We start from the raw sequence: 10566 nt of genomic DNA on the forward strand, positions 1-10566 counted from the left end.
CCAAAAACTCGAAGGGCTGGACACCACGCGACCTGGCGTGTGGCAACTAGCCTGACACTTCACCAGGGAGAAAATATACACCCCCAAAGATTCAAGGGCCTGACGGACCTGCATACTCAGTGGAAGAGAAAGCAGAACTAATGGCCCGCACACTCGCAGCGTCATTCACACCGAACCTGGGACCATTAGATCCAGTGTTCACACTTGCTGCTGACCAGGAGGTTACACGCATTTTAGCCCAACTATCGCGCGACGACATGCGACATGCTAGCACAGCCGAAGTCTCCTGGGATATAATGCATTCCGCTGCTAGGAAAGCACCTGGTCATGATGGCATTCAAAACCGTGTCCTCCAGGAGCTCACGGATAAAGCTACTGAATACCTAACACACATAACGAATGCCATACTAAAACACCAACACTTCACCGCCTTTTGGAAGACGGCCAAGGTCCTGAAGTTCAGGAAGCCGGGTAAAGACCACAGCCTCCTACAAAATTTCCGACCCATCAGCCTTCTGAGCTCGCTCAGTAAGATTGTTGTTAAGGTAAGTCTCAAACGCATCACTAGGCACTGCATAACAAATGACATCCTGAGACCAGAGCAATTCGGCTTCAGAAATCACCACTCCACAACACAACAACTCTTACGGGTCATTGAACATATAACACATGGCTTCAACACAAACAAAGCAACAGGGCCGGTGTTTCTGGACATCGAAAAGGCTTTCGACCGTCTATGGCACAACGGCCTCATTCGCAAACTCAGCGACGCGGGATTCCCCGACGGGCTGGTGCGTCTAATACACTCATACCTCACAGACAGAAGTTTCAACACTGACATGCAGGGAAAACAATCAACACGACACGGTATACACGCAGGAGTACCCCAGGGAAGCATCCTAGGGCCCCTACTGTTTAACCTCTACATAAACGATCTCCCAACCACACACAACACAACGATGGCAATCTACGCGGATGACACAGCCATCATCGTGCAAGATTGGAAACCATCAAACATTAAGTCACGCTTACAGACTGCACTCAGAGTGGCTGAGCCTTGGTTGGAGAAATGGCGTGTTAGAGTAAACGTCGACAAGTGCGAAGCCGTTCTGTTCACTAGAAGACCGAACAACTGCGCAATCACTGATAATGCAGACCAATAACTCTACATGCGCGCCCAATACGTTTCCGTGAGAAAGTCAAATACCTCGTGTCTTGCTGGACCGGAAATTACTCTGGGGGGACCACATACAACACATGACCAACCGAACAAGCGCGAGGCTCAAACAGCTGTACCCTATGCTCAACAGGCGTAGCACACTGAACAGAAGGGTGTCGAGGTCCAGGTACATGACACTTATTCGACACCTGATGACGTACGCAGCTCCTGTCTGGGGATACGCTGCGCCTACACGCCTGCGCCGTCTGCAGCTCATACAAAACAAAGTACTCAAAATCATAAGCAATGCTTCACGATACACACGCATCGCGGACTTTCACCGGGAATACCGACTTGAGACTCTCACGGAGGTGATCCATAAACTCACCACAAGACTATACAGAAACTCCAGACATTCGCAGAACCCGCTTATTCTGAATCTGGGGAACTACGACCACAACCATAGATGGAAACATAAAAGACCAAAAGACATACTTGTAAGGACCTAACATCTATGGCCAAGCACACGCAAACACAACGGTACAGGTGAGCCCCTGTTAATCAGACGCCATTACTGGATATCCAGCTGGAACAAACTGCCGAATAACTGGCACCACGCAGGGAAGCCGTACCGTACACTGCATGCAGACAAGCTCCACCCCCCCCCCCCCCCCACACACACACACACAGTGAGATGATCTATGGCCGATCTCCCTCTACTATATAACGATCTTGATTGTTCCGGGAATGCAGCGGCTGCAGCAACTGGGATACATCGCCATCGCTTGCCACGGTAATGATGCATGATACCCATACTAACAAATCCAACCTTGTATGAACTACCGCAGCTATAATAGTAAGCCACTACTGCTCTTACTACCCATCCCACTGTCGCAGAGGCTTTTTTTCCCACGGCACGAGCCTTGGCACTTTTTTCCCCTCTGCTCTTCAAATTGCTACCCTCATTCGCGTTTCGTCCACTATCTATCACCTGATGGACCGAGTTAAGGTGTAGTCTTACCCAGACGCACGGATATCACAGCCCAGCATCCTGTGATCCACTTACTAGATAAATGTTGACGGAGGTGAGAGTAGAACTTTTGGTCTGGTCACTACGTTGGAGCGGGCGTGGAGGGGCCCCATCTCTATTTGATCAGACGTCACTTCACTTACAGATTTTGAACCGTAAACATCAACTGACGAAAGTAAATTATTCTTTAGCAAAACATGGCTCACTACCCTCCTACAGAAATTGTTGACATGATGTTAATTTTAGGTGAATGCCATAACAATTACGCTGCAGCTGCGCAACTGTATGCGGATCGTTTCCCAAACAGACGAAATCCAAGCGAAAACATTACTCGAAATTGCACTTTAACGATCTCGAAATAGATACATGCGCCGTCCACCTCGTCATCGCGAATACAATGAAAATGACGCTCGTACCCTTACCGTTCTCGCCTGTGTTCAACTGGATCCTGAAATTAGTAGTCGTGCGATTCAGAGACAAACTGGAATACCGAAATCAACTGTTTTGGGGATTTTGAAGGCACATAATTATCATGCGCATCATATCACACTGACACAGGCATTAAATGCAAATAAAATATACAAATAAATGTGCATTTCTACTAATGGAGCTTGGAAATGATAAGAGGTGAAAACGATTTTTTTTGGATACGTTATGTTCGCCGATGAAGCCAGATTCAAAATCAATGGCGAATTAAATCGTCATGATTGTCATTATTGGTCCCCTGTCAATCCACACTGGCACAGATCCGTTGACAATTGCCGGCCGGGGTGGCCGAGCGGTTCTAGGCGCTACAGTCTGGAACCGAGCGATCGCTACGGTCGCAGGTTCGAATCCTGCCTCGGGCATGGATGTGTGTGATGTCCATAGGTTAGTTAGGTTTAAGTAGTTCTAAGTTCTAGGGAACTGAAGACCTCAGAAGTTAAGTCCCATAGTGCTCAGAGCCATTTGAACCGTTGACAATTAACACAAATGGTCGTTAATGGTCTGGTGTGGAATTTTAAACGGTTACTTGATAGAACCGTATTTTTTTGACCGAAATGTTACTGGGGAATCTTATTTACAACTTCTCCGCGATGATTTGTTGGAGCTAATGGAAAATGTTGATTTAGAAACTAGGCAATGAATGTGGTTCAAACAGGACGGAGCAGCTCCCCATTATGCTAAAAATGTGCGGAACGTTTTAAATTTACGGTACCCTGGTCGGTGGATAAAAAGAGGCGGACCAATTCAGTGGCCTCCACGTTCACCAGTCCTAACATATCCTGATTTTTTCTTGTGGGGTTATTTAAAAAATATTGTTTATGAAAGACAGCCCACAACCCAAAACGATATGGAGCAACACATTCGAAGAGCGTGTGCGTCCATACCACGGGATGTGCTGCTCAAAACTGTGGACAACTTTCGTAGACGATTGACTTTACGCACTGAAGAAAATGGGGATAATTTTGAACAATTTCTTCGGGGTTAATTTCATTAATTAAGCACCCCAACATGTGAGAGGCAAGGGGAATCACACTAATGAAGCACCCCATGGGAACATCATTCTACTACGTCCATGCTGTTGTTCCTGGGTAACGCTAAAAGTAGAATACAGTATATTTTGTGCAAAAATAGCTTAATTTGGCGTAACGAAAGAATTGGTGCACATTTTTTATCGATTTGATGCGTCTTTCTCGGATTATTCCATTTGATGTTCCCTTTTGATCTTACGAACTTGTCTTACCCACTATTTTTACCCAATGTATAGTTTTCGAGATAATCTCACCCGAAACTTCAGATTGACCACCCTGTATACAGGGTGGTCCATTGGTCGTGACCGGGCCAAAAATCTCACTAAATAAGCGTAAAACGAAAAAACTATAATGAACGAAACTTGTCTAGTTTGAAAGGGGAAACCAGATGGCGCTATGGTTGGCCCGCTAGATGGCGCTGCCATAGGTCAAAAGGATATCAACTGCGTTTTTGTTTTAATAGGAACCCCCATTTTTTTTTATTACATATTCGAGTAGTGCGTAAAGAAATATGATGTTTTTGTTGGACCACTTTTTTCGCTTTGTGATAGATGGCGCTGTAATAGTCACAAACGTGTAAGTACGAGGTATCACGTAATATTCCGCCAGTGCGGACGGCATTTGCTTCGTGATACATATATAGGGTGGTCGATTGATAGTGATCGGGCCAAATATCTCACGAAATAAGCGTCAAACGAAAAAAAATGTGTGTGTGTGTAAATTGTGCACATACGAGTGATACAATGACGAGCACATGAACATGAAAACGTGTACAAACACTGACATAGATTTAGGAAGCAGTATAGCATACAGCAGCCAAGCTTCATTATCAATCTGTTCTTCGTACTACCTAGCATTTTAATTTTCTATTTATGTGTGAATTTAAGTATAGTGGTTTGTTTATTTATGTGTTATTATTTCATTATACTTGTTTTTGATGTGTGTACCGTACTTTGTTACAATGTTGGGTGACGTAAAGATGAAATCCCGCCCCACAGTACCTTGCGGGTAGTTGATGCACAGATTTTGCTTCATTTGGAGACAATTTCTTTAAGTACTTTTCGTGTAGTCATTTTTTATTAGTCGTTTCGACGTATAATTGCATTTGTAATACGATCCTAAGTTAGGGAAGTGCTGTTGCTCTCGAAAACGTGTTCTTTCATGCCCTGTGAGATGTCAGATACTATCGCGACCGCGAATTGTAGTTCTAGAGGCACGTATTTTCTGAGAATACATTCGCCTACCAACTTGTGTAATGAAATATTTTGAGCAATATGTACACCATTAAAGTTCTGAAAGAGAATACAGGAGCAAATACCGAACCTGGGCATAAACTACTAAAAACTAGCCAGTGGTCTCATGACCACAGTTTTTATTTAATGGTAAAAATGAACGAAACAGTGTATAGTTACTCAATGACAGTGAGTTATTCAGTGACGGCGATTTACTCAGTGATGTGTGAGTTACACGCATAGAGGCAAGTTAACTTTGAAATAAAGGAGACTTGGTGAATCGAGGATGCCTGCTACGGTACGGGCGTTCGTGCGGACAGTGTGCCGCTGGCAAGCTAAATAACAAAATGCAGTACTTACCTTCGTGCAGTGAACGCAGGAGGTGACCTGGGGTCCCTTCTCACAGCCAAGGTGTTCGACGAGTTGAAGTAGGCGCAGTAGTTTCGAAAACGCTGCGAACGGCGCACAAAACACTTCATAAAGATGTATTGACCGTCACGGCTTGGCAATGAGTGCACGATTAATGAACTCCAAACGGTGCGTAGTAGCGTGTTGCCAGACTAACGGTTGCGTTTGTGGATACTTGTAACTGACGCATTACTGACTGACGGCATGATGCAGGGGGACAATTTGAATGGAAAGCAAACTCTATCTTCAAATGGACACTCACCGTATTGCAATGAGATGTAGAGACACTGAACCACTAAATAAAGTCTTACCACTATAGTTCATGATCAACGTCCCACGTTACGAAGTAAAAACGACACCCAGGGTTCACTGAACTTAAGGCACAACAGCACCTATGTTTGTGTATATGTTAGTGCTAAGTTAGACTAAGTACTAATCTCGGTGAATTTTATTTGTTACATGTTTATCTTCCCCGCTGTTGAGAGAACTATAAAACCCAGAAAGGGGATATACTGGGACGTTATCAAAATATCCTAGTGTAAAAGAGATAGGCAGCGGGAAGCATAAGCAGCCGTAATGAAGAATTTATCACACTTACCACTATACCCTTGCTAACCCTACAGCCTGGATCGGCACACCGAAATATACGACGTTCTTGTGAAACTTTTTTTTTATTTTCGGGAAAAATGTAATTGTAGAGTCATAAAAAAGACTTGTGAAATGTAATTTTGTTGTCAGCAAGCTACTGAAAATGTTATTTGTACGCAGGACCAATAACGATGCAAACCGTCGTAAAGAACTGAACTTTGGACTTGTATAAAATGTAACGTAAAAAATCATGTATTTGATGTAAAGGACGATGCAGTAATTTTTGTGTTTAGTATGTAAGTTAATGTATATTTTGTGTATCCTAGTGTAAAGATTTTGTTTTCAATGCTAAGTGCCAGGGCTGGCAACAGAACTATATAAGCAAAGTGACGGTGAGATATCCCTTTAAAAGACAGGAACAGTGCAAATCAAGTACGTGTGTAAAGGAGTGAAAGAACTACCAGTGAGTAAAGTAGCTGGGCTCATTGCCCGGAATTTGACATTTCCTCGGTCAATTCGCCCAGGGGAGGGGGGGGGGGGGGCGATATACAGGAACTTAGTAAGGATTTAAGTATTGTACAGGTACTGGGACCAGCGAGTGACTGCTGGACGAAAATTGACGCTATAGGGTGGTCGGTGTGGAGTAAATGCGGCAGGGAGAAGCCTGAGGCAGGCCGCTGTCGGTCACGTCACGCCCCCCCCCCCCCCCTTCTACCTGGGGGCGCGATGGAGTGTGCCGCCTGCCTGTTTAGCGCAGTGTACCACTGAGGGCTACGGTGGGGACAAAGTCTCTCCGTCGTTTCTAGGTTCCCAGATCAATACATACAATGTACAGATAATTACTCGACTCTCACACCAACAATCCACTTGAAAGGTATTTAACACTGACTGACAAAAGAAGCTTTATGCTCTTCGTTTATTAGTTTTAGTATCAGTTACCTTTCGTTGTTCTCATGTCCTGGTGATAAGACGTGCTGTGTAATTTTAAAGTAACATTGTGTTATACAATCAAAGAAATTTATGAACAATATGATTTTCTGACTTACAAATACGATGGATTCCAGCTTCTGTAACTCTGGAAGCTTATTATTATTTTAACTTTGTATGGAGAATATACGTGGAGGCGACGCTACTCAATAACAGAGGTACGTGAATGTGTTCATCTTTTTCCCTTCGTGGCCGCCAATGTCAATATATTTGCTGCGACATTCAGAACTTGCAATCTTTCTTTTCATTTAATTACGAAGTCCGATTACTTTCTTTCTCAGATGAATAAATGCATTTTAATCACATTTCTTTTTACCCATGCAACGGGGAATGATAGTACTTAGAACGTACGTGCCTCTATCCCGATCGTACGTTCGCATATACAGGGCTATTACAAATCATTGAAGCGATTTCAGAAATTCACTGTAGCTCCATTCATTGACATATGGTCACGACACACTACAGATACGTAGAAAAACTCATAAAGTTTTGTTCGGCTGAAGCCGCACTTCAGGTTTCTGCCGCCAGAGCGCTCGAGAGCGCAGTGAGACAAAATGGCGACAGGAGCCGAGAAAGCGTATGTCGTGCTTGAAATGCACTCACATCAGTCAGTCATAACAGTGCAACGACACTTCAGGACGAAGTTCAACAAAGATCCACCAACTGCTAACTCCATTCGGCGATGGTGTGCGCAGTTTAAAGCTTCTGGATGCCTCTGTAAGGGGAAATCAACGGGTCGGCCTGCAGTGAGCGAAGAAACGGTTGAACGCGTGCGGGCAAGTTTCACGCGTAGCCCGCGGAAGTCGACGAATAAAGCAAGCAGGGAGCTAAACGTACCACAGCCGACGGTTTGGAAAATCTTACGGAAAAGGCTAAAGCAGAAGCCTTACCGTTTACAATTGCTACAAGCCCTGACAACCGATGACAAAGTCAAACGCTTTGAATTTTCGGCGCGGTTGCAACAGCTCATGGAAGAGCATGCGTTCAGTGCGAAACTTGTTTTCAGTGATGAAGCAACATTTTTTCTTAATGGTGAAGTGAACAGACACAATGAGCGAATCTGGGCGGTAGAGAATCCTCACGCATTCGTGCAGCAAATTCGCAATTCACCAAAAGTTAACGTGTTTTGTGCAATCTCTCGGTTTAAAGTTTACAGCCCCTTTTTCTTCTATGAAAAAAACGTTACAGGACACGTGTATCTGGACATGCTGGAAAATTGGCTCATGCCACAACTGGAGACCGACAGCGCCGACTTCATCTTTCAACAGGATGGTGCTCCACCGCACTTCCATCATGATGTTCGGCATTTCTTAAACAGGAGATTGGAAAACCGATGGATTGGTCGTGGTGGAGATCATGATCAGCAATTCATGTCATGGCCTCCACACTCTCCCGACTTAACCCCATGCGATTTCTTTCTGTGGGGTTATGTGAAAGATTCAGTGTTTAAACCTCCTCTACCAAGAAACGTGCCAGAACTGCGAGCTCGCATCAACGATGCTTTCGAACTCATTGATGGGGACATGCTGCGCCGAGTGTGGGAGGAACTTGATTATCGGCTTGATGTCTGCCGAATCACTAAAGGGGCACATATCGAACATTTGTGAATGCCTAAAAAAACTTTTTGAGTTTTTGTATGTGTGTGCAAAGCATTTTGAAAATATCTCAAATAATAAAGTTATTGTAGAGCTGTGAAATCGCTTCAATCATTTGTAATAACCCTGTATTTGACTGTGCACCAACATAACTATACTTATGACCCATTTCCTTTACAGTATTAATTCTAATTTTGAACCACTCACTCGCAAATGGACGTGCCCTCTTATTTTCTGTAGTCAGCCGGGTGTGTTCCATAGTAACATTACTTTTAATATTCAGTGGCTTAGTTTCCACAATTGACCTTTGCCTGTGTCGCAATGGCACTTCACGCGAAATACTTATTACGTGACATTCATAATAACTCTCATTTCAAAATTACGATACCGGCTGACTAACTTCTAACAATTGTAACAGGGCGGTTACAAGCTAGAGACATGAAAACCTGTGTGGATATAGGAGCGCGAGAATATAGTTTTCGTATTGGGAAAAAAGTTTTGGTGAAATCTTTTCGGCTTTAAAATAATCAAAAACAGAAACTCCAAAAAGTTTTTCTTAGTTCACAATGGGCCCTACTTGGTTAAAAGAATCGCCCTCCAAAACACGTACGAACTTGCAGGGCAAGAAATCCATTGGTATTCACCACATATCCCACATCAAGCCGTTTGTGGTATGTCTTGTGTGTGAAACAAATGGGAAAATTTTGTAAAATAAACTGGGTTAGAAAACATCTTTCCGTTGTATACATAATTTGTGTAACTTGTACGGGCTACGAAGCGACATATGATCTTGCGCGATGTTGGTTAACTCTGAAAGCAAAGATAGGAGCTGTGTCGGACGAACTCACTTTTCTGGACTTTCCTTTACATGGGGGAGCCATCACTCTTCCGAGTCAATGGAAACACAGACTTGATCTTCATGTAAGTTTTGTCTTTACACCATACCTATTACTATGTCTTTGTTGAGGAAGAGTTACTAGATGTATATCGACAGTGTTCTGGGCACGCCTTACAGCGTTGCACCATTTGTTTGTTTACACAGTTCTTGTCACAGATGTTATGGGCACACTATTGCAGTGTTGCACCATTTTCAGTGAGTTTTTCTTTCTTTCGTTGGTGCGTTGGGTGCACCCCAGTGCATTGCACTATACTCTTAGGGTTTGGAGGCGGATATACAGAGGTGTACCCGCCCATGCCGCTGCTGCTGGGAGTAACCTTTCTGGAGTGGGGCGCACGATGGTGTGTCCTGTCCCTGAACGTGTGCGATCGTCGGGAATTATCGTATGAGCGGCGTATTGCAGAAGGTATTCCTCAGTAAGTCCGGTGATTGGTGTCTTGGTGTCAGACCTAACACTCAAGAGCAATACAAAAGGATGGTATTTAGAAGAACTTGTTTACAGAGGCAGCGTCTTTGCATTGTAAGTTGCGAAGTCTGCCGTGTTATTTGTGTAAATTTTCCAACATAAGTTTCAGTACATCAAGTTCCATCTCAGACGAGCAGCGACTGACAACTTATCGGCAACGCCAGAGACAGCAACATCAATCTAGCTGTCTCAACGGGGCAGCACAGGGGCATATGTAAGACAAACAGGTGTAGCTGATAAGTTACATTAGTACATTAGTTGGTGCGTTGGGTGCACCCCAGTGCATTGCACTATACTCTTAGGGTTTGGAGGCGGATATACAGAGGTGTACCCGCCCATGCCGCTGCTGCTGGGAGTAACCTTTCTGGAGTGGGGCGCACGATGGTGTGTCCTGTCCCTGAACGTGTGCGATCGTCGGGAATTATCGTATGAGCGGCGTATTGCAGAAGGTATTCCTCAGTAAGTCCGGTGATTGGTGTCTTGGTGTCAGACCTAACACTCAAGAGCAATACAAAAGGATGGTATTTAGAAGAACTTGTTTACAGAGGCAGCGTCTTTGCATTGTAAGTTGCGAAGTCTGCCGTGTTATTTGTGTAAATTTTCCAACATAAGTTTCAGTACATCAAGTTCCATCTCAGACGAGCAGCGACTGACAACTTATCGGCAACGCCAGAGACAGCAACATCAAT

This window comes from Schistocerca cancellata, chromosome 5 (assembly GCF_023864275.1).
Source record: "Schistocerca cancellata isolate TAMUIC-IGC-003103 chromosome 5, iqSchCanc2.1, whole genome shotgun sequence".
NCBI lineage: Eukaryota > Metazoa > Arthropoda > Insecta > Orthoptera > Acrididae > Schistocerca > Schistocerca cancellata.